Consider the following 24,867-nt stretch of genomic DNA (forward strand, 5'->3'; position numbering starts at 1 on the left):
AGTTGGGATGTGTGGCGTCCTTCATTATTTTATGAGCTGTTGCTCTCACCCGCTTAGAATAGGTGTCATGCAGGGTGGGCAGAGACACTCTGGTGATACGCTCAGATGAGCTCTCTCCCTCAGACACTCTCGACGGCTGAGGAGTAGAAGGTCTTCAGGATGGATGGTGTGACCTTAAACTTCCTCAGCCGGCGGAGGAAGTATAGGCGTTGTCTGGACTTCTTGAGCGTATGCTCAGAGTGCAGACTCCAAGTGAGGTCCTCACTGAGGTACATGCCTAGGTATTTAAAACTGCTGACCCTCTCCACAGGCTCTCCACCGATGGACAGTGGGGTGTACCCGCTGCCCTTCTTCCTTCTGAAGTCCACCACCATCTCTTTTGTTTTGCTGATGTTCAGGGACAGGTTATTGGACTGACACCATAGTGCCAGGTCTGATACCTGGTTCAGGTAAGCCTCCTCGTTGTTATCGGAGATCAGACCTAGCACTACGGTGTCGTCAGCAAACTTAAGGATGGTGGTTGAACTGTCAGAGGCCACACAGTCATGTGTGTAGATGTTATAGAGCAGCGGGCTCAGTACTCTCCCCTGGGGGGCGCCTGTGTTGAGGGTCAGTGAACTGGAGGTGATGCCGCCGCCCACCCGCACAATCTTGATCTCCGACAATGAAAAACAGATTTCCATACAGGCGTGATTTTGATAAACTGACCTCATAGTGGGAATCTACATGGCTACTTTTGGCGAGACAAAAATTAATAGAACTTAAAGTGCCATATTTATAGAGCTAGAGAGCATTGAGTGTATATAAATACTACGCACTGTCCGCAAAGCTAGCACCAGCCTCAGCTAGATAAAAAAAGTTCAGAGGGGCGGGGACCTCACACTGCGCAGAATCGGGTAGAGTAGTTTTGCCCCATTTTGGCTTCAAACTGCATAGTGAAAGGAGGTGGAGTCTCAGTTATCTTAGTGCTTTCGCCTCACTGTAGAGAGCTGGCCCAGCCTCCATCTTTATTTATCGCAGTGTGCTACCATTGTTATCGAGGGCCAAGTATCGCGATCGCCATTCCCACCCGTAGAGAGTAGGGGTGCTCCGATCAGCTTTTTTGGGGCCGATACCAATCACCGATTGCTGGAATCAGTATCTGCCCATCACCGATATAACCGATCACCGCATCGATTGAAGCCTTCTTTTTATCATGTAGCATTATTTTTTATTTTATTTTTTTATTATTTATTACACTCTCTCTTAACTCATTCACCGCCAAAGACGTCTTTGACGTGTTATCAGGAATAGCCATCCACGCCAAAGACGTGTTTGACGTGTTTTTGTTTTTATTAGTGCAGCGCGTAGTTCAAAGACTTCCCCAGCCTGTGACATGGTATCAGGTCCCTGCCCTCAAAGTCAAGCCGACAACACGTGAACAAACACATACCGCAGCTGTTGTTTTGAAATGAGCAGGAGGAAAAACAGAAAACAGAGAAACACGCTTCCTTGTGCAGAGAGGAGAAACGCCATTGAAACGCCCCTCGGCGCGCTGCACGAGCTGGTCGGCTTGCTGCAGGGCAGCGGACATCGATCAGTTGTTCGCGGTAGTCAAACCCGTGACCAACATGATCGATCCTGGTCCCTGGACCCCGTTCCTGTGTGCCACCCCGAAAGAGACGAGACGGAGTCACAACTTTGTGAGGAGGAGGAGAACAGCAGCCTCGCCACAGAAATTGCTTTCACACAGAGCCAAGCAGCACGGCCACTTTCCTGTCGAGGGCGAGGAAGACTGGACTCCAATGCGACAGGACCCGGATGATCTCGCGGTAAGGAGTGTGTGTGTGTGTGTGTGTGTGTGTGTGTGTGAGACTACACTGATCTCTGCATTCTATGATCGTATAGTTTACTGAGACAGTAGTACACTACACTGTCTCTGTACTAAATGTGATTATATAGTTTACTGAGGATATGTTGCTTTTATTTCAGATGAGGAGCCGATTGTGAGCCCACATCTCAGAATGAGGTCAGTACGGTCAGGACGGTCATTTAGGTCTGCTAAATGACGAAATGTAATGTAATGTAAAGAGACACACATGGGCCCCGCGCACACACACACACATTCACACTCACTCACACTGAGTAAACTGTATTGTTGAATGTAAAAAAAGCACTTCATGTATATATATATATATATATATATATATATATATATATATATATATATATATATATATTTGTCATTTGTGTCATAACGAATAATATTTACATGTCTGATGTCAATACAGTTCAAAATAAAAGAATTGAGAGCGAGTTCTGCCTGAGATTGTGTCCTTTACAAAAATGCAATTTTCTGCAATTTCTCTTCTCAGAGACCTTTTTGGTGAAAACAGGGTGTATATAAATGGCTATAAGTAGAGTACAGAACATGCTAAAAGCTCACTTTTTTTCCCTGGTGAACCCAGAGACGTACATCTTCATTTTGAGGTATTGCAAATCACTTTGGTGCTAATAGATAATTTACTGTGGGTCTTGAAAGATGACCAATAATTATGAAAATCTTTGGCCTGTGCTAAATATTGGCAGTTCTAAACTGGCCATGAATGAGTTAAAGACCATTTCAATATTAATCTGAATTGAAGGAGCAACCATTCAGACAGTCAGAGGACACAACCTATGTAACGGGGATGCTTTTAGGAGGAGTAGAAGCCGGACAGCATCTCTCAGGCAGGCCAGCTGTGTTGACTTTAGTAATTATCCACAAGCCTCTCTCTCTCTCTCTCTCTCTCTCATTGACGCAGCTGCCTCCACAGTCCGTGGAGTTTACAACTCTGACTCTTCTTGGACAGTTCTTCTTATTTCGGGAATTTCAAGATGAGATGGTCCTCACATGCACACTGCATACTGCAAGATCCATGGCACAAAGAGAGAGAGACAGAGAGACTGAACGAAGCAGGTGTGTGCGTATCTATGAGGGAGCCGGGAGGGAGGGAGAGACAGGGTGAAGTCAGGGCGACTTCACTCTGTCTCTCCCTCCCTCCTTCACTCTGTCTCTCCCTCCCTCCTTCACTCTGTCTCTCCCTCCCTCCTTCACTCTGTCTCTCCCTCCCTCCTTCACTCTGTCGCTCCCTCCCTCCTTCACTCTGTCTCTCCCTCCCGGCTCCCTCATAGATACACACACACCTGCTTCGTTCAGAGTGAAGTCAGGTCAAGTCTCTGTCTCTCCGAGAGACAGAGAGGAGTTTAGTCATTTTAGGTGCCATAGTTAATTGTGTGGAATGCATCGGATCGGCCCGCTTTGATCGGCTATTTTGAGAACGCTTTGAGAACGCCGATCAAAGCCGATAGAGCCATTATCGGCCGATTCCGATAATCAATCAGAGCACCTCTAGTAGAGAGAATGGAAGAATTCAACCAGTCACAGAGGGAAAGAGTTTTTCAGTGTATGGGCCAACGGCAACTACAAATTCACTGTTATGCTTTCATCAGGACAGACTCAACTTATCAATGAATTTCTCAACTTTAAATGTCATATAAACATCTTACTAAACAAACTGTCCAAATATGTAGGCTTATTCTTCAAATTACGTCATTTTCTTCCACTTTCTCCACTCCTCACACTATATAGATCTCTTTTCAAACCACATATCAACTACTGCAATATCATATGGTGCAATACCTTTCCCAGTCATCTCACAAAACTACAGTCCTTACCAGTGGGCAACAGAATTAGGGAATGTATGAGGCCAGTCGTGAAATTCCATTAATTCGAAAAGTTTGCAGGGGGGCGCACGTCAGGGCCGGAAGTGACGACACGTACATTGGCTCCAATGTAAAAATGAGCCGACTTCTCTCTCGTTCTGTGTCTTAAATAAACATTTTCCGAATGAGCTTATGGTCTGAATAAACAATTTCAAGTCTTTTTCATGCTCTCCTGGGCTCCGTTTTGTAAATTATGGTCCCATTTCGAGTAAAAGAGCCGATAAAAATTATAACTTTGGGGGCGGGATTTTCTTTGATTGACCCCAGCCACAGGAAACCAGATGATCCCAACCAGTTGCCAAGGCAGGCTAGCTAGCTAGCAACGTAGCCAGAGATTAAAAGTAAAATAACAGAAACAGCGTTACCCTTATGATATTTTAATGATGTTAGTAGACACACGTAACAGTATAGATCCCCGTTATGAGGTATGTTGATCAAAAGAACACCTAAAACGCTATATCGAAATCGGGTTTTAGTGGACGGGCAGCTCTGAAGTTGGGGCTTCAGAGCTGATCTGCGGCTAGCTAGCTAGCAACGTAGCAACAGTATAGAGCCCCCGAGGTCTGTTGATCAAAAGAACACCTAACGCTATATCGTTATGTAATGTGACTTGTGACATGATCACCACATTTCAATAAATATAACGTTTTTGCACATTTGAATGCTGCTGGTCGTTTGTTTAACGCTGTATATATTGGACATTTAAAGCTGATACACAATTGTGTTGAGGTAATTCCGCAAAGCTCAGTTAAAAATATAACGTGTAACACTTAAAACAATCAAATGTAAATTTTTCACAGCAATACAGTCCAGCCCATGGTGAGCTAATTGTTTGAATTATATCGAAATATATTTGTATGGTGTAGCAGACATTACAATAATATGACAATATAAGCCAGTTACCCTAGAGTAATTTCAGCCCACCAGATATCACCATATTTCATTTCAATAAATATTAAGCATTCATTGATTGAAGCAGACTGCTGGTTTCTCCGTCGTCATGTCCTCTGGTCCAATCTTCGTCGACATCAACAATCTTATACATGATAATATACAACAAGGCTATCTTTGTTGACAATGTTTATTGACAAAAGCATTAAAACAAGCAAATATAACAATATTCTCCGGTCACTGGCACTAGCTACAACTTGAACAGAATATTATTGCTTTGATCTTCACAAATCATGATCCTCTGTTGTGTGTGTCCCATCTGGTACTGGACGGCGGCTACCCCTGGAAGAAACAAATTAGACACTGTTAATCACTGTATAACGCTGATGCAATGTAATGCAGTGTAATGTAATCAGCGTCTTGGTACAAGGCTACTGTAAATGCAGAGGTGGATAAACTATCCAGAGGAGTTGAACCCCCTTGTTCCCCCTCATTGATTGATAGTTATCTAATAGCTAGATATATAACGCTATAGCTGGTAGATCATATGAGTATGCTTTGAATCTGCCTAATCTCAAAGAGGTAACCTAGGTAAACAGAACTGCGTTTGTTTTCTGTCTACGTCCGAATCTGTGCAGCATGCAATACTGTTTAACGTTGTATAACGTTAACTTATGCTACTCTAGTCTAACGTAGCTAGCGTTAATGTCATGCTATGCAATTAGCGTTACGTTAGAAAATAAGATTACCTCGATTTTGTGGAAGATGCAAGCGGCAGGCTGGTGACGCCGCGCGAGGTCTGGAGGAAATAATACTCTGGTTTTTCTTCGGGCTATTGTATTCAATGTGAGAGCAATGGAGCAAGGCTAGCAATAGCAACTAACGTTAGCAACATTTGTTAGCCAAGCTAATGGCTAGCAGGGAAAATAACATGAACAAGATGGATGCCGTGGCGGAGGAAACCCTCCCCCGAGTCCCGTCCACGCTCACGCCCTTTCCTGTTTTCCCGGCTCCAGGTTTGAACAGATTTCCCACAATGCAACAGGAAAATCCATTCATCCAATCAAACGAAATCAAACAATATCGGGAAGTGAGCTTCATTTTGCCGTGTCAAAAACATATAGCTAAGGTGGTCCAGTTATTATATACAGTCTATGGTCCTTACAAAAGAAAATCATTCGTGCAATTTCCTGGTCCGATTTCACTGCACCTACTGGCTCACTCTTCTATGTACATGATCTCCTGAGGCTAACTGAATGTCATTTTTCCACAACACTTGTACAATGTACCAGGTCATAAATAAGATCAACTCTCGTTTATGTGAGCTCATCCCAATCTCCCTTCCCCTACACACATACGGTACCAGGGGAAAAAATCATATTACTGGGAAAAAGCGCAAATTGAAATGCACTAGCTTAAGTATCGTGTGCAGGGGACCTCGGATATGGAACGAGCTCGATGGTTTTATTAAAATGTCACAGTCCTTTTCATCTTTAAAAAAAAATGTTAAAAAGAAGTTACTATCCACTTATGTTTACTTGACTTGTCTGGCGATGATTATCGAAATGATCAATGTGTCTTGCTCTAACGATATTATGTGTTTTGGTGTATGTATATGTGTGTGTTATGTGAGTGTGCGTGTGTGAGTGTATGTGCGTTTGCATGCATGGGTGTTGTTGGTGTGTGTGTGCGAGAGGTGGGGGGTGGATGGATGAGTGGCTGGTGTGTGTATGTCGTAACTCTATGTCTGTTTTGCAATTTTGATGTCTTGGGTCCCCTACCACCATAAGCATTTCTTGCTTCTTTGGGGTCTCCCTTTCAAGTGCCCCTCATTGTAACTGTATTTCAACTATGTATCTGCATGTCCTTTTTGGATGCATGAACAAAATCAATCAATCAATCAATCAACTATTTTGGGTGGGTGAAAAAAAAAAAAGATGCCACGGACCATGCCAAAGCAAACCTTCAATTAGGAAGTGCTGTGAGGGAAAACCAAACTTGAAAGCAGAAAGAGCAGCTTGAGAAAAACCATGGGCGAACACACAGCCCATCATTATTCATGACTATTTCCTTTCATTCTGTTTGATCATCGCAGTGAAACAACACCTGAACAACGCCCTGAAGTATTGGGAATTACAGTGACTCAAATTTTAAAAAGCGTTGTACTTCTGATTATTTATTAGCAACTTGACACTAACTTTTTTGTTTGTAGGCTTGTTTGAAATGTGAGATGGAGGTTATTGCTCTGGTGTGGAATGGGATCTCGTTCCAAATTTTGGTGTATGTGTGGAAAAATGATCTTAGTCCATAATTATTTTTGTATGCCGGTACTGGTATGAGTGCATGTGAGATTGATCTGGTGATGCGTTCTTGTCTTGTGTTGTGTCTTGAGAGTAAAGCTGTAAGTGTTGGAGAAGAGTTGTTTCTGAGCATAAAATAAAACTTAATGGCTAGACTTGTTGTGTAGTTCTGAAAAGTTGTAGCAGAGGAGTGTGAGAGTGCAGTACAATGGTGAGTCAAGGGTGGAAAATTACCATGAATTTTATATGCTCTATTGTAGAGTCTTGCTATGGGTTCTGTAATTTCCTTTGTCGTGAGGGACCAGATTGGGAGACAGTAAGATATTGTAGAAAGAAAAATTGCATGTAGGTATGTATTTGAAACAGTGAGGGTGAGAAATGGTCTGATCTTAGCCTACTGTAAACAAATAGTTTCTGATTTGCCTTATTGACTAGGTTATTGATGTGATGTTTGTAGGTGAGGCGAGTATCAAGTGTTACTGCAAGGTATTTGTAGGTTTGTGTTATGGTTAATGTGTGATTTGCAAAGTGTATGGGGTCAGACATAGATATGGATTTTCTAGGAGAAAGTACATACATTCAGTTTTCTTGATGTTAACAGTTAGATGATTAGATTGCATCCAGTCGTGGAGAAGGTGAAAATCAGAAGATAGTTTTGTGTTTATGACATTAGGGTTTGGATCAGAAAAAAGACAACAGTGTCGTCGGCATATAATAAGCAATTTGAATAATTACAAACCTTAGGAAGATCATTAATATATAAAATAAAGAGTAAAGGACCAAAAATGCTACCTTGGGGGACTCCCATGTCACATGATATAGGGGGTGATGTCACATGGCCAATTTTAACCACTTGGGACCTATTGGATAGATATGATGAAATCATCATTATCACATAGGAGGAAAGTTGAAATGAGCTAAGTTTATTCAGGAGCAGGGCCCGAAATTAACTTTTTGACCCACCGGCCAGTGGCGGGTAGATGGAAAAAATCTACCCGCCAAGTGAGGTCTCCAGACCATAGTTCAAGCAGAAGGCCACTCATGCATAATCCGATCATCCCCTGACGACAGTCAAGTTCTAGCATAATGTGGTCAGTCAAAGTCCTAGTATGACGTCTGCTATGACGTCAAACATGACGTCAGTTAATCCTCATATATATAGCAAGGGTTCTACGTCACCTCTCTCTCTCTGGCCGATCATAGCAGCAGCTAGTTCACGGCAGTCCATCTCCCTTGAAGCCATCCTCCGAAGCATTGTTTTGCGGCTGTTTTGCACCACATCTGCAGACCGAATCAGCACCCACTCCTGGCATGTCGGATCCCGAGCCAGAGCAGTCCATGGACAGTGACGACAGCTTAAACAACAATACCCCGTTCCGGATCAGCCACGGAGCGTATTTGCCCTCCGAGACGCCTGACGACACCGGCGAAGCGGCCGTGCCACAGGCCGCCAACGTAGCCACAATGAGAAGGCACGGGGCGCGCCACTGCGACGGGCCGCGCCACAGCTCAGCAGCCGTTCCTGTCCCGGGTGTTCAGGCGTCCAGCCCCAGGCTTCTTCTCCAAGCAGGCATCACAGGCCGTTCCATTCCACGTCGCTGTGGTCAGTTGCACGGCAGGCGCAGACCCCTCTGCTATCACCGGGCAGTTAAGTCTTTACTTTAACCGTAAATAAACGGGAGGTTGCGTGAGTAAAAGACGTCACGTCGCTGCCTGATGACGGTGACGTTATCACCGCACATTGCATATTTCACCATGGAGCATGTCTGAGCATCAGTTAGAATCAGGTTAGAATGAGTGTTTACTGTATAACTTCCAGACCGAAGTCAGACGGCCCAGGGAATGCTAACGTCTTTTTCCGTGTCAAGCTACCCAGTCTTAATACACCACTTCCTGTTCTTAACAAATTTCAAAGTAAAATGCCCTGGCGTTTCTTTTTACTGTGGGAATTAGGAAACAGTGAGACAGTAGACGAAGGTTGGTCGAGGTAGTTTACTTCTATCCATATAAATGTTTACATTCACCGCGGTTAGCAACCAGCAATAACAAACCTAACCCGGAACCGGAAGTACGGTAACCTTAACCCCCCGCTCTTAAAGGCACAAGTCTCCTTTGGTGAATGTCTCTCCTAGTGTCTCGATGTGGGTCACCACATAACCATAAATAATACCAAAGCTAAAATAATTAATACAGTGTCACGCTAGTCATGTAACAAGAGGCTGCGAATCCCACTGTTATCAACCAATCAATCAATCAATCAATCAATCAATCAAACAAACCTTTATTGGCAGACGCTTGGTCCATAGATGACACATACACAATTAAAAAAAAAAAAAAAAAAAAAAAAAGCACATAAGGGCACAATAAAAGAACAAAGTACATTATAAAAGAGAGTCATACCAGAATTTCCACATATGTGACTGGTATCTCACAGTGCTTAGCCCAAGGTCAGTGAGCAACTTAATAATAACATTCTGAGACACGTTCAATCTACAGATGAACCTGTACCTCAGATCTCTCAGGAGCGCCTGGAAAATGGCCACCCTCGCCTTACAGAACAGGTCGCTAGCACTGCTCCACCTGGGTTTAACGTTAGCCCAGTGAGCGCGCGAGCCAGGCTGCCCGGTCTATCGCCTGGTATATCGTTACTAAGAGAGGAGCTTGTGAAGAACGAACATCCCCACAGTCAAAGCATTTCCCCCAGATATGCATATAAAAAACGTTCGTTGCTTTAATAGCCTACAAAAATAAAACGTCCGTTCGTACGTGATGCTAATCCGCTAGCGATGAGCTAACGGTGCGCGTGTACTACTAGGCCTCATCCCATGAGCCACCCCGACCTCCAGGCCTGCACTACCCAGGCTAAGAGCCCATCTCCCGGCCCCACACACCCAGCAGAGCCACCCGACCTCCAGGCAGCATTACATAACAATGAAGCCGCGTGTCTTGTCTATCACGATAGATCTATAATGTGAAGAGCCTGTCCAGCCAATGACGGCTTGAGACTGGCTGCCACAGCTGCCAATCACCCATTTTTATCCCTTTTTATACGTCAAATAACTACTTAAAAAACAAACTGATCAGAAAAATGACCACCTGCACAGGCATTAGCATGATAATGACTATCTAAAAATGATACAAACCACCTTTAAAAAAAAAAAAAAAAAAAAAAAATCATCCGACGTATACTGTGATTATTTCGGATTTGATTTTCCCATCCACTAACATGAGGAGGCGGGCCTCGTGACCCAACACTGGATTCAACCGCCAGAGCGGCGATCTAACATGCAGCGGCTTCACTGAACCAGTGTGATGCCCAGTCCATCTTATGATGGGTCCATGGTTGCAACTAGCAGTCTATGGTGCACTTGCAAGGCGGTGAAACCACTGTTTTTCTTTACTTGTTTATTAACCAGGTCTTTATATCCCATGCATTAAGCGTTACATTTCAGCTCTATAGGGTTGCCGCCAGAATGAACCGTTTGCCCCATGGATCTTTCGGTCTGTCCAGAGTGCCCGAGATGCTATGGCACTTCAGCATCAGTGCGTCTCCAGGCCGGGTCCCGTCAATCACCGTGAATCTGCCCAGACTTCCCCATGGGGGGAAAAGATGGTCGCCATCTGAGGACATCATCACCGGCCGGCACCGTATCTTTTCATTCAAATAGCTACTAATAATGCTTGCATTCCCATGAATTATTGGCTCGTAATTCTGAAATAATTGTCCCTGAAAGGGCTGAGAGCGCTGAAGCTATTATCATAAGAATCTTGCATCGGGTGAATTCTGTCTGCCTCTCCAGCTAGCGATCCTGTCCATGTGTCATATCGTTTATTTTCAGCTCATCAATCTCATCACGTGATGACTGCTGACCCATACAGCATTGCAGCTAAGCCCAAAATCAGGGGAAAGACCGCTCAGGCCCCAGACCGGCCCCCGGCTCCCCTGTTCCTCATCGCACCTCGTCACCACATGACAAGATCCTGGTTCGTCCTGCACCTCGAGCGGACGCTCCAGAAGTGCAACCTCCCGACAAAGAACTTCTCCAGCCACTCCTTCAGGATCGGAGCGGCCACCTCAGCCGCCGTGCAAGGAGTGTCCTCCGCCTCCCTCCAGCAAACGGGCCGCCGGTCTTCATCAGCATTCTCCAGCTACATCCGCCTGGAGCGGGTGGCCATACCGGCGGCCCAAAGGACCCTCCTCCCTTCATCGGCAAGCATGGCAACGAACAGTGTCCCGGACGTCCGTGCCAAATAATGTCTCGTTGGTGGTGGCTCCCCGAAAAGCACGGTGCCCAGCAAGGCGCAGTAAATCTCCCGGTTATTTTTGGGGGAAAGAGAGAGAGCCAGAGAAAGACAGGGTCAGTCAGAAGGCCAAGTCAGGGGGCCAAGAAGGCCAAGTTAAAATGGTGAGGCGCCAAGGCGGCCAAGTAGGCCAAGCTGGGAAGCGCCAAGTCAGGTAAGGCGCCATGGCGGCCAGGAAGGCCAAGCCGGGAAGCGCCTTAAGTCAGGTAAGGCGCCATGGCGGCCAGGAAGGCCAAGCCGGGAAGCGCCTTAAGTCAGGTAAGGCGCCATGGTGGCCAGGAAGGCCAAGCCGGGAAGCGCCTTAAGTCAGGTAAGCCCGACCGAGTTGGGAGCGCCAGCCGCAAATAGCTGTAAGTCGCTAAAAAAGGTTGAAGGCCGGAAAAGTACAATCGCGAGGCGCCAAGGCGGCCAGGTAGGCCAAGCTGGGAAGCGCTATCGCGAGGTGCCCGACCGAGTTGGGAGCGCCAGCCGCAAATAGCTGTAAGTCGCAAAAAAGGTCGAAGGCCGGAAAAGTACAATTTTTGGGGGGGATAGAGAAAGAGAGAGCCGGAGAAAGTCAGGGTAGTTGCGCCAAGGCAGCCAAGTAGGCCAAGCCGGGAAGCGCCAAGCTAAACATTAATGCACCAAGATCGAAGGCCCGACCGAGTTGGGAGCGCCAGCCGCAAATAGCTGTAAGTCGCAAAAAAGGTTGAAGGCAGGAAAAGCATGTACCAAGTAAACATTAATGTATCAAGATCGAAGGCCCGACCGAGTTGGGAGCGCCAGCCGCAAATAGCTGTAAGTCGCTAAAAGGTCGAAGGCCAGAAAAGTACAATCAACTACTGGCGCCTGCAGATCTCAATTAACCTCCGGTAATCAGATCTTCCTTTTGGGGGATCTCCTAGCCTATGCAGGTGCCCTCCTCTTGCCTCAAGAGCAGCGCCACTGGCCAATGGAGTCAAGCGCCAAAGTATTTGCCATGCATGCCGATTGCTAAATAAAGTTTGTTAAATCCTACCAACTGGCCTCTCATGATTGAAGTGAGGTCTCCAGACCATAGTTCAAGCAGAAGGCCACTCATGCATAATCCGATCATCCCCTGACGACAGTCAAGTTCTAGCATAACGTGGTCAGTCAAAGTCCTAGTATGACGTCTGCTATGACGTCAAACATGACGTCGGTTAATCCTCATATATATAGCAAGGGTTCTACGTCACCTCTCTCTCTCTGGCCGATCATAGCAGCAGCTAGTTCACGGCAGTCCATCTCCCTTGAAGCCGTCCTCCGAAGCATTGTTTTGCCCCACCCACCTCCCCAGTCCGCCACCAACGAGTCTTGACTCCTGATCCCCAACGGGGGGGGGATCTCCTAGCCTATGCAGGTGCCCTCCTCTTGCCTCAAGAGCAGCGCCACTGGCCAATGGAGTCAAGCGCCAAAGTATTTGCCATGCATGCCGATTGCTAAATAAAGTTTGTTAAATCCTACCAACTGGCCTCTCATGATTGAAGCATATTTCTTACCGGCCAAAAAACCCCCCGCATTTTTGTGTCACATATATCCATATATATCAATTTTTTTCAGTACATTTCAAGTAGATAAGGTATTACGTTGAAGAATACACACTTAAATAAGAGGGCAGAGTAAAATTTGAAGCAAATTATTTTAATATATTGATTGATGATTGATTAATCAATAGCCTACATGTCAAGTCAATCTTATCAATACATGTCAAGTCAATCTTGAGCTTAAATTGTTGCAAAAAAAAACAACGCAACTAAAAGTAATAACTGCGACAGTCTCAGTGCAGACAGCACACAACTTGGGCTACACACCTTTCTCTCCCACTCCACACCTGGCACCTGCGTTAGCTCTCCTGCACTCGTTCTTGGCTCCGCTTCGGCTTTATTGGTGGTAAGCATTTTGATTCATCTCCTCATCATACTCGCTCAATGAATCAATCGCTCGGCAACAAGCGCGAGCGATTGATTCATTGATTGATTCGCCGATGTAGGCTGTCAATTTAGCAGAGGTTAAAAGAGCTTCTTACCTCCGCTAAATTGACGACTGCATTCCATTCCACTCCAGTCATGTTTGGTAGCCTATACGGACGGCAGAGCCAGAATGAAACAGTCTCACAAAGCACTCGTGCCAGCTGCGCAGCAAAACACACATAACTATTATCTCCTCATATATACTGTATCATACGAGTGTCGGCAACAAGTGCGAGCGATTGATTCATTCATTTATTGATTCGCCCGACGTTAGGCTGTCACGCAATTGACACTGCTACGGGAGAGAATGAAACAGCCTCAGGAAGCACTCGTGTTATACTACTGCGCTGAACGCACTAACGTTAAACTAACCTTACGTTTCAGACTGCTCCCTTGTATATTGTGGCTGGGATCAGCGCTCCGCAGCACACTCCCAGGCCAGCGTTTAACAGTGGGAAAAATATGCTAGGTGGACACAGGCCGGCTACACACAGTTTTAATATTACATGACGACTATTTTGCGACCCGCCACGTGGCGGACAGATGCCAAATCTAACACGCCAAAGCAAAAATATGCCCGCCATTGGCAGGTGGCGGGCTCTAATTTCGGGCCCTGTTCAGGAGGATCTGGTGATTCACTGTATCAAAGGCTTTACGGAAATCAATAAAAATGGCTCCAGTGACATGACCTTTGTTGAGTGTGGTACGAATTTGTTCAGTAAATAATAATAATGCAGACATAGTTGAGCGGGTAGAACGGAAACCAAATTGGAAATCATTGAGTAGGTTATTGCTTTCTAAGTGGGAGTTTAGTTGATTACAAATGGCCTTTTCTAATATTTTTCATATAACTGGGAGTATGGATACATACATGGATATATGTAGTTTGACACAAGAGTGGGATCATCGGATTTATAAATGGGGGTGATTTGGGCAGTTTTCCAAGCAGAGGGAAAAACAGAGGACCTAATGCAAAGATTGGTCAGATGAAGAAAAACAAAGTCATTTGGGGCTGAGCCCACCCAAAGGTGTGATCCTAAAACCGCCCCTGGTGGGGGTCAAGGAAGGTTGGCAGGTTTTGGTAAATTGGGCTGTAGCTATGGATAGTAGTGCTGCAACTAACAATTATTTTGATAATCCATTAATCTTTCGATTATTTATTCGATTAATTGGATAAAAACAAATGCGTGGATTTTATTTCAACAATTTTATTCAAAAACAAAATGTCTCATGTTAACAAAGTCTGGCATTTACAGTCATTACTACTGAGCAATTCATTTTTTTTAATCAAATATAGAAAAACAAAAAACAAAAAAAACAACTAGAAATGCTGCACCACGGTTGTAAGCCTCAGCCAACAAGTGAGCAGTCCATGTCTGTCCAGACTCATACAAGCACAAATACCTTGAAGATCACAGCACAGTGGTTTGGCCATTCAGCCTTATGGCACTTGAGGCAATGTTTGGGAGTACCTCAACACGGCTAATCGCTTTCAACATGGAGAATGGTCCTACCCCTACCCCAAAACCACCCAGCTCTCTGGTCCAGTCAAGCAGCACTTTTGTGCACTAATGTCAATTGTCAATTTGGGACATTTTGTTTTTGAATAAAATTGTTGAAATAAAATCCACGCATTTGTTTTTATCTGATTAATCGAATAAATAATCGACAGATTAATGGATTATCAAAATAATTGTTAGTTGCAGCACTACTATCCATAGCTACAGCCCAATTTACCAAAACCTGCCAACCTTCCTTGACCCCCACCAGGGGCGGTTTTAGGATCACACCTTTGGGTGGGCTCAGCCCTAAATGACTATAGTGGACCGCAGACCGGGGGGCATGCCCCCCCGGGAGATTTTTTTTTACATTTTAAAGTAAAAATTGATAAATCCGGTGCACTTTGAGATCAAAATGAAGAGACTAGATCTATGAAGAACTACACTCATCACATTAATATCCTCTTTACTGTTCTGTGGCTTTAGAATGATGAAAAAACAATTGTCTCCCTATATATTCTGCATACAGGGTACTTACTACGGTATATGGTAGAATTCTGCTTGCTTAAATAATACAATGATCCATACTAAAATCACTTCCAGGGTAGAACTCAAGTAAAGTAACATTTGCTTTGTAGGCAAAATAAAAGTAAAATTAAATAAAAAGGGAACTTCCTAACTTATTGGCTGGAATAATATTCAAACAAGATAATAATATGCTGTAAGCCCTAAAGCAGGAGTTTGCAGTCAACCAACAAATCTGAGAAAATGTACTTTAATGTTGAGAAACAAAGCCATCACTTCATTTACAAAGGTGGCATTACAAATGGTATTATGAAAATTTTTATAAATGAAAAAACAAACAAGAATGTAACTTTGTTCATTAACTACCAGCACCAAATTGAAAGATAGGATCTGTGTAGTTGCACATGCGCTGTTCACTCTCAAAAACAAAGGGATTTGGGAGGGCTCTGGGCGCACGTATCTAGCGACCAAGTGGAGGTGGGGTCAGGTAGAGTGAGTGTCCTGACGTAGGCTAGGCTACGTAGATGGGTAGCGACGCAGTATATATAAACACTAGTAGCAGAGAGTAGCAGTCCCACGCCGACGGCTTTGTTGTCTTCCTGCAGCACGCGTGCGAAGCAAAGAAGTTTGTTTTCAACTGCCATAAAACACAAAAGACGTTTTGCAAGAATGGAGAAAGAAAATTCTGTGAAGTCACTCAAAACGACACCGTTTGAGAGACGGAATTTACAGGAGAAGCCTCGAGTGAAAGAGCTTGGACCAGATCACCCTGAGCTCGCCATTAAACAACAGGCTACAAACAGAGGAAGAAAATACACTCGGGTCTTTTTCAGACGTTTCTAGTAGCTAGTAACGTCTGTTACTACCGTACTTGCTTGATTTAGGGCTGGAGTAGACGATAATTCAATAGCCTATTATTGTTGTCTTTCAGTGGAATCATCGTGATGATATGAAGTTATTTTAATAGTGACATTTTTGCTGTCTAAATTGATGATGACAAGCAAATGTTACTTAAAAACTGATCAAATGAGGTATGGCAGGAATATTATTTGAAAATATAAGGTTTGTTTGACATCACCATTCAGTTCAATGAGATGAACACTGATTTTGCATACGTGAAACATATGATATTGATATTGAGAAGAATCCTTATGATTATATTGATTTCAACCCCATCGTCCAGGCCTATATATAGCCCTCCCTGGACAAAATTTATGCATGAGCCGCTACTGGTTAGTTATGCTACTTATAAGGCCATTTCATCAACCAAATGCAATTTGGCTCTTTTTGGATTCACACAAACTCTGCTTTGCAGCCATAGTGAGGTCTCCAGACCATAGTTCAAGCAGAAGGCCACTCACGCGTAATCCGATCTCAACGTGGTCAAAAAATCCTAGTATGACGTCTGCTATGACGTCAAACATGACGTCAGTTAATCCTCATATATATAGCAAGGGTTCTACGTCACCTCTCTCTCTCTGGCCGATCATAGCAGCAGCAGCCCACGGCAGTCCATCTCCCTTGAAGCCGGCCTCCGAAGCGTTGTTTTGCACCAGATCCGCAGACCGAATCAGCACCCACGGGCCTTCTCTACCCGTGGATATTCCCATTCCTGGCATGTCGAGTTCCGAGCCGGAGCAGCCCACGGACCGTGACGGCAGTTTAGACATCGGTCCCCTGTCCCGGACCGGCCACGGAGCGCACTTGCCTTCCGAGGTGTCTGACGAGGACGTTGGCGAAGCGACCGGACCACGGGCTGCCAGCATGGCCCCGACGAGAAGGCCCAGCGCGCGTTCCCGTGACACGGCCCGTGTATAACAGAGGACGAAGCGCCGCGCCGTGGACGCCCAAAAAACGCGTGCGAGCGTGCCGGAGGGAGAGGCCGCTCGGCGCGGACGTGCGAGAGGCCGCGGGCGAAGACCAGTGGAGGCGGCTGCCCCGAGAGCCGGGAGCCGCCGGGGAAATGCAGGCCGCGGGGCCGCCGCGAGACGCCACGTACTTCCTGGTCGGGAACCGGCTTGGAGAAGCGCTGAAGCTGGAGTTGCCGTAGCATCTCGGGCACTCCGGGCAGACCGAGAGGTCCATGGGGCGAACGGTTCATTCTGGCGGCGACAGCTGAAGTGTAGTGCAGTCTGCTTTCCCTTCCAAATCCAGCGACGTAAGGTGGTCCATTCACGAGGGGAATAAGCACTCCCAGGAATACATGGACGATAGAGGTTTGACGTTACATGCAGTTGAGCAGAGGGTCGCACTCGGCAGTAAAACCCGCATCCATGTAACGTTGATCCATCGGGTGTCCTGTTCTTTCTGTCACGAAGACTATAATCCACCAGATCACATGACGTTTTGTCATCAAGTCTTTAATCCACCGTCACACTTCAGGACATCCTCTTAATCCAAAACAGAGCGTGAAAAGTAGCTGTCTCTCTCCTTGTTGTGGTGTTTGTGAAACGGAGGTTTACGGTAACCAGAGACCTTTTATTGTAAAGATGCGACAGCACACAGCCAATCCGCCATTTTGGAGACTAAGCTTCTGCCCCAGCAAGGAGCCGTATTCCAGGCCAAAATGGCCGCAGCGCTGTTTTCAAAAAGGCACTCTTGCCTTCTCATTCTCAATTATCTTTGCTGTTACACGCAGCTGAGTTTGTTTATTTTCTACCTCTGGGTCCCCAGTGACCCCACGTGACTGATGGTGACTGATAAATTAAATTAGGAAGCTTCCGTGATGATGACAATGATAATTTCTTAACTTTAGCCGATCTGAGGGGGTTCATTTGAACAACAATCTTAAAAAAAAAAAAAAAAAAAAAACGCGGGCAGAACCTACCCCGCCTTCCTGGAGCCCGACGACACCTTCATAATACCAGACTCAGCCGTAAGTCGCCAAAAGTCGAGAGTGCCTGCCGCAAAGAGCTGTAAGTCGCCAAAAGGTCGAGAGTGCCTGCCGCAAAGAGCTGTAAGTCGCCAAAAGTCGAGAGTGCCTGCCGCAAAGAGCTGTAAGTCGCCAAAAGTCGAGAGTGCCTGCCGCAAAGAGCTGTAAGTCGCCAAAAGGTCGAGAGTGCCTGCCGCAAAGAGCTGTAAGTCGCCAAAAGTCGAGAGTGCCTGCCGCAAAGAGCTGTAAGTCGCCAAAAGTCGAGAGTGCCTGCCGCAAAGAGCTGTAAGTCGCCAAAAGTCGAGAGTGCCTGCCGCAAAGAGCTGTAAGCCGCCAAAAGGTCGAAGGCAAGCTGCACTCGGAGCCCGACGACACCTTCATAATACCAGACTCAGCTGTAAGTCGCCAAAAGTCGAGAGTGCCTGCCGCAAAGAGCTGTAAGTCGCCAAAAGGTCGAGAGTGCCTGCCGCAAAGAGCTGTAAGTCGCCAAAAGTCGAGAGTGCCTGCCGCAAAGAGCTGTAAGTCGCCCTGACTGACAAGTTATTTGGCCTGTGATCTGACTATTCTACCCAGCGGGCATCTCAGCCTGCCTATCTCCGACGCCTAAGCGGAAATCGCTTCTGGCAAATGGCCAGCGGGAGTCACAATAATAATAATAATTATAATAATAATAATTACAACAATAATAATAATAACCACGCAAGGGGCCATTCTAACACCCCTGGCCCACGGAGCTTGTCTGAGCATCAGCTAGAATGAGTGTTACTGCATAACTTCGGACCGAAGCCAGACGGCCCAGGGAATGCTGACGTCTTTCCGTGTTAAGCTACCCGGTCTTAATACACCACCTCCTGTTCTTAACGAATTTCAAAGTAAAATGCCTCTGGCATTTCTTCAGAAGCAGAATCAGAATGACTTAATGATCCCCGAGGGGAAATCGGGACAGGTTACAGTAGCTCGCTCACAGTACACACATAGCTTAAAATAAAATAAACAGTAGTAAATGCAACGCAAATGCAATATTAAGCAATAAGCAGAAAAAAAAAAAAAAACACAACATAGCATAGAATAACTAGTAAATGCGCTAGAAGCAAAAATAAGTGGAATGTCTAAGTAGCAAAATACAAAACACGTCAGGTAAGTATACATTCCGTGTCAATTATCATTATTGCACCCTGGACTATATTATTATTATTATACTAAGTCGGCTTGCCCTATACGCCACACGTGGCTCAGCCAGGCACAGTTAACCTATCGGCTGGCTCAGTCTCAGGGAGACTGAGCGTCTCCGAGGTGCTCTTTAAGAGAGGCATTAAATAGACTAATGGCCACAGGCAGGAATGATTTCCTGTGCCTCTCCGTACTGCATCTAGGTGGAATCAGTCTCTCACTGAACGTACTCCTGCGTTCGACTAGCACGCCGTGGAGTGGGCGCGAGTCATTGTTCACGATGGAGCGTAGCCTGGACAACGTTCTCTTCTCTGACACCGCAGCCAGAGAGCCCCGCTGCCCCAGCACACAATAGCATACAGGAAGGCACTAGCCCCCTTCTGCCCTTTCTCGTTCATGGCTCACTACGTCAAGCTCAGGCCTCGGACCGGCCCCTCGGCTCCCCTGCTCCTCATCGCACCCTGTCACCACACGACAAGATCCCGGTTCACCCTGCACCTCAAGCAGACGCTCCAGCAATGCAACCCCCGACGAAGGACTACTCCAGCCACTCCTTCAGGATCGGAGCGACCACCTCGGCCGCCGAGCAAGGAGTGCCCTCCGCCTCCCTCCAGCAAACGGGCCGCTGGCCCTCATCGGCACATCGTCATCGCCCGGAACAATTCCCCCTTCTGCCCCTTCTCGTCCATGGCTCACTACGTCAGGCTCAGGCCTCGGACCGGCCCCTCGGCCCCCCTGTTCCTCATCGCACCTTGTCACCACATGACAAGATCCTGGTTCACCCTGCACCTCAAGCAAACGCTCCAGCAATGCAACCTCCCGACAAAGAACTACTCCAGCCACTCCTTCAGGATCGGAGCGGCCACCTCGGCCGCCGAGCAAGGAGTGTCCTCCGCCTCCCTCCAGCAAATGGGCCGCTGGTCGTCATCGGCATTCTCCAGCTACATCCGCCCGGAGCAGGCGGCCATACTGGCGGCCCAAAGAACCCGCCTCCCTTAAATCGGCGAGCATGGCAACAAACAATGTCCCGGACTTCCGTGCCGATGAAGAAAATGTCTCGTTGGTGGTGGCTCCCCGAAAGCACGGCGCCAGCAAGGCGCAGTAAACTCCCCGGCTCATTTTTGGGGGGGGAAAGAGAAAGAGAGAGCAGAAAGTCAGGGTAGTCGCGCCAAGGCAGCCAAGTAGGCCAAGCCGGGAAGCGCCAAGCTAAATTCTAATGTACCAAGATCGAAGGCCCGACCGAGTTCGGAGCGCCGGCCGCAAATAGCCGTTAGCCGCTAAAAGGTCGAAGGCCGGAAAAGTACAATCGCGAAGCGCCAAGGCGGCCAGGTAGGCTAAGCTGGGAAGCGCTATCGCGAGGTGCCCGACCGAGTTGGGAGCGCCAGCCGCAAATAGCTGTAAGTCGCTAAAAAGGTCGAAGGCAGGAAAAGTACAATCGTGAAGCGCCAAGGCGGCCAGGTAGGCTAAGCTGGGAAGCGCTAGCGCGAGGTGCCCGACCGAGTTGGGAGCGCCAGCCGCAAATAGCTGTAAGTCGCTAAAAAGGTCGAAGGCAGGAAAAGCAAGATCGAAGGCCCGACCAAGTTGGGAGCGCCAGCCGCAAATAGCTGTAAGTCGCTAAAAAGGTTGAAGGCCGGAAAGTACGATCGCGAAGCGCCAAGGCGGCCAGGTAGGCCAAGCTGGGAAGCGCTATCGCGAGGTGCCCGACCGAGTTGGGAGCGCCAGCCGCAAATAGCTGTAAGTCGCTAAAAAGGTCGAAGACCGGGATAGTGCAATCAACTACTGGCGCCTGCAGATCTCAATTAACCTCCGGTAATCAGATCTTCCTTTTGGGGGATCTCCTAGCCCATGCAGGCGCCCTCCTCTGCCTCAAGAGCAGCGCCACTGGCCAATGGAGTCAAGCGCCAAAGCATTTGCCATGCACGCCGATTGCTAAATAAAGTTTGTCTAATCCTACCAACTGGCCTCTCCTGATTGAAGTGAGGTCTCCAGACCATAGTTCAAGCAGAAGGCCACTCACGCGTAATCCGATCTCAACGTGGTCAAAAAATCCTAGTATGACGTCTGCTATGACGTCAAACATGACGTCAGTTAATCCTCATATATATAGCAAGGGTTCTACGTCACCTCTCTCTCTCTGGCCGATCATAGCAGCAGCAGCCCACGGCAGTCCATCTCCCTTGAAGCCGGCCTCCGAAGCGTTGTTTTGCCCCACCCACCTCCCCAGTCCACCACCAACGAGTCTTGACTCCCGATCCCCCACGGGGGGGGATCTCCTAGCCCATGCAGGCGCCCTCCTCTGCCTCAAGAGCAGCGCCACTGGCCAATGGAGTCAAGCGCCAAAGCATTTGCCATGCACGCCGATTGCTAAATAAAGTTTGTCTAATCCTACCAACTGGCCTCTCCTGATTGAACCCATTTTCTACAATTCTGACTGGTTGGAACCACAGTGTGCAAAAATAGGGAAAGAAAGAAAAAGGAATAGCATCTTTCACTGCATGCACGCATGTAAGCTATCATCACATCAGACATGATGGCTGTAATGCTAACACTTGCTGTTCTAAAGAGCTCAGTTTCATTCAGATAACAAGGGAACCGTTTGAAAGTATAGTATGTTAGTCACTCATGCCCATTTATGTTTGTAAAAAAACATTGCATTTACACCCGTCTTACTGCGAGCTAGCATGACATCACATGGCTGGCTGCTGCTGGTGGTAGCCTACCTTCACTTGTTCGTCTGGCAGGCACAGTGAGTTCCTTTGTCTCAAGAGTTACACGCTAATTTGCATATCAATATGCGCCAACTGCTGCTGTTGTTGACTCCCACTGCACAGTGTTACTGTCATCAGTCTCAACCATTGATAGTATAATAAATGGTGGGGGAAGGAGGGGGAGGGACTGCTGTGTGAACTGTGTGTGTGGAGTGTGAACTGTGAACTGAAGTACTGGACAGGCAGAGAGATGGAGGGAAGCGGCGGAGCCTGTGAACAGGCGGTTTTAGACCCATTTCGGGTGGGCTGAACCCCTCCAAATTTAGTCTCAGCCCCCCAAGAACATAGAGGGGAAAAAACAAACAAAAACACACACAGCGCACTGAGTGCAGTCAGTGACTGCACCCAGTACTGTTTTTTTTCTTTTTTACCCTCTATTTTCCAGGGTGGGCTAAACCCACTTCCCGCTAGCCACTCTACGACCTTCCTATCCCTAGCTATGGTCCCTTTTCCCTAGCCCCACCCCTTTCCCTAACCACGCCCCTTCCCAACACCCATAGCCCTAGCCACTCCCTCTACACACCCCTCGAATCTCGACACTCTATGACCTTCATATCCCTAGCTACGGCCGCTTTTACCTAGCCCCGCCCACCTTCCTTGATGGAACAGATGGACATGCGGCCACAGTGACCTTGAACTTTGACCTTTGTCCACCAAAATCTAAACAGTTCAACCTAGTGGATGTTTGAGCTAAATTTGAAGAAATTCCGTCATGGCAGAGGGACGGACAGACAACCCGAAACCATAATACCTCCAGCCTGACTATTGCCGGCGGAGGCATAAAAACTTGTTTTGATTGTGTTTTGTGGTTTTTATAAACTTGGAGGTGTAAAATAAAAGCTGTTAAATTATGAAATTGCTTGCTACTGCAACTCCCCTGCCCCGACAACAACATGGCCTCATAGCTGAACAGACCAGTCAGAATTTGAGCCATTTTCTATGTAGGAAACAAATAACCAATAGTCATTGAGCTACAAATACGCAGAGCCCACCCCTTCACAGCGCCGCCCCGCAACTGAATGAGGAATACATTGTTGTCTGTAGGTAGCTAGAAAACAATCACCTGCACCAAAGATGGATCTATCCTAACTGGACGTGACCCTACAGCAAACATGCAATTGGTAAGTGTTGCATCCTTGTGATTGTATTTACAGTTTATTACATTCAGCTGGGTTTGAATACAACACAATTTGACAACATCAACCCTTCACTGGGATGAACATTAATTTGATTATTTTTTATTTAACATGCACAATGTGATATATCATGATTGACTTTATATCTATATCAAAAACTAAAACACAGTCCTTGTAGGAGCCGTTTATTCGTAGCTAACTTTAACAGCTAACTTGAACGTTTATTTCTGAAATTCTTAAATTACAATAATTATGTTTGCTTATAATAATTATCTGTTTGTGGTTCACTCTGTGGTGTATAGATTTATTCTGGCTACAAGATGGCAGTATATCATTTTTCCATGTGATTCAGGTAGCACAATTTGCCACAGGTGTTTTAAACTAGCAGTAATCACTATGAGAATCAGTTTTGTCTCTGTAGGTGGTGGGAGCACACGGTTCTTACCGTAAAGCTGTTTTGGTCAAACTCATTCTCAACATATCATTTGGTAATGTACTAAAAAATATCATAAAAAATATCAAACATAATTATTAGCTGTGTATATAGAACACCAGGAACTTCTGCGAACACTTTTAATGAACAGTTAGCAAGCATATGGGATAAAGTGAGTGATAATAAAGTCAAGATATTGTGTGGCGATACCAATGTAAATCTTTTGAATTTACATGGGGACAGAAGCACAACAGACTTCATTAACACAATGTACAGCAATAATCTATTTCCAGTTATAACAAAACCTAGTAGAATCACAACAGATACTGCCACGCTGATTGATCATATATTTACAAATAAGATTGAATTAAATATCGAAGCAGGACTACTTTTACATGACATAAGTGACCATCTTCCTGTATTTGCAGTTTTCCAGAATGTCTTTAAAACAAAGACGGAAAAAAAGATAAATACATGCTATTTTACTAGACATAGAACACCTGAAGCCATTGCTGCCCTTGAGCTGGACTTGAGTACTAAAAGCTGGAATGAGGTATATGTCATTAGCGATCCCAACCAAGCATATGAAGTGTTTTTGACCACATTAAGGGTGGCCTATGATAAACACTGCCCACTAAGAAAACACACCAGACAGCACCTCCTAGTGGACAAACCTTGGATCACAAAGGGGATAGAAATTGCATGCAAAAAGAAAAATGTCCTATATAGAAGATTCTTAAAATTAAGAACCAAGGAAGCTGAAAATAAATATAAGATATATAAAAATAAATTAACAAGTATTATGAGATCAAACAAAAAAGATTAATATCATAAATTATTGGAGCAAAATAAGAGTAACACCCAGGGTATTTGGAAAGTGTTAAATAACATAATAAAAAATGGTGCTGGAAAAGTAGAGATACCAAACTATTTTGTTAAAGATAATAATAAAATTATAAATAAAACTATAGATATAGCAAATTAATTCAATAACTTTTTTGTCAATGTTGATAACAACCTAGCAAATGAAATTGTGGAGCAGAGTGATGGGGCTGGAACGTGGAAAATTGGAGACACCATGCAAAACAATCTACACTCCATTTTTATTAGTAGTGTTGAGGAACAGGAAATTATTGATATTGTGAAAAAATGCAAAAACAAAAAGTCCACTGACTGGATGGGTATTATTGACATGAAATTAGTAAAAGATATTATACAATATATTGTAAAACCACTGACTTATATATGCAATCAATC

The 24,867-nt window shown here is 45.8% G+C and overlaps 1 protein-coding gene across 1 annotated transcript in view; it reads right to left on the bottom strand.

Moving 5' to 3' along the window:
* Window positions 1-24,867, bottom strand: part of lars1b (leucyl-tRNA synthetase 1b) — a 168,785-nt gene that overhangs the window by 15,031 nt on the left and 128,887 nt on the right.

This window comes from Poromitra crassiceps, assembly GCF_964638095.1.
Source record: "Poromitra crassiceps genome assembly, chromosome: 1".
Lineage (NCBI taxonomy): Eukaryota > Metazoa > Chordata > Actinopteri > Beryciformes > Melamphaidae > Poromitra > Poromitra crassiceps.